Source organism: Penaeus monodon, chromosome 32, assembly GCF_015228065.2.
Source record: "Penaeus monodon isolate SGIC_2016 chromosome 32, NSTDA_Pmon_1, whole genome shotgun sequence".
NCBI lineage: Eukaryota > Metazoa > Arthropoda > Malacostraca > Decapoda > Penaeidae > Penaeus > Penaeus monodon.
Window position 1 is genome coordinate 16,676,093 of NC_051417.1, and position 268 is coordinate 16,676,360.

The window sequence follows — 268 nt, forward strand, 5'->3', positions numbered from 1 at the left end:
CCGAAAACAACAGTAATATACACCTAACAAAACACCTAAAACAGAACACTCCCTTACGGGTACTACTGCCTCGTCATTGGACCCTCGCCTTCATTAACCAAAGAACCAGCGCCCTGGGACGTGTTCGGCGTGGTAAACGAGGTCTTCCCGCGATCCTTCTGAAGGAAGTTGTTAGGAAACAATCCCCATTCCCAACGTCTCTAAAAAAAAAAAAGGCTAAAGATGTCAAGACCTGGACTAGTTGTTCATTGACGCGAGACTTCGGTGG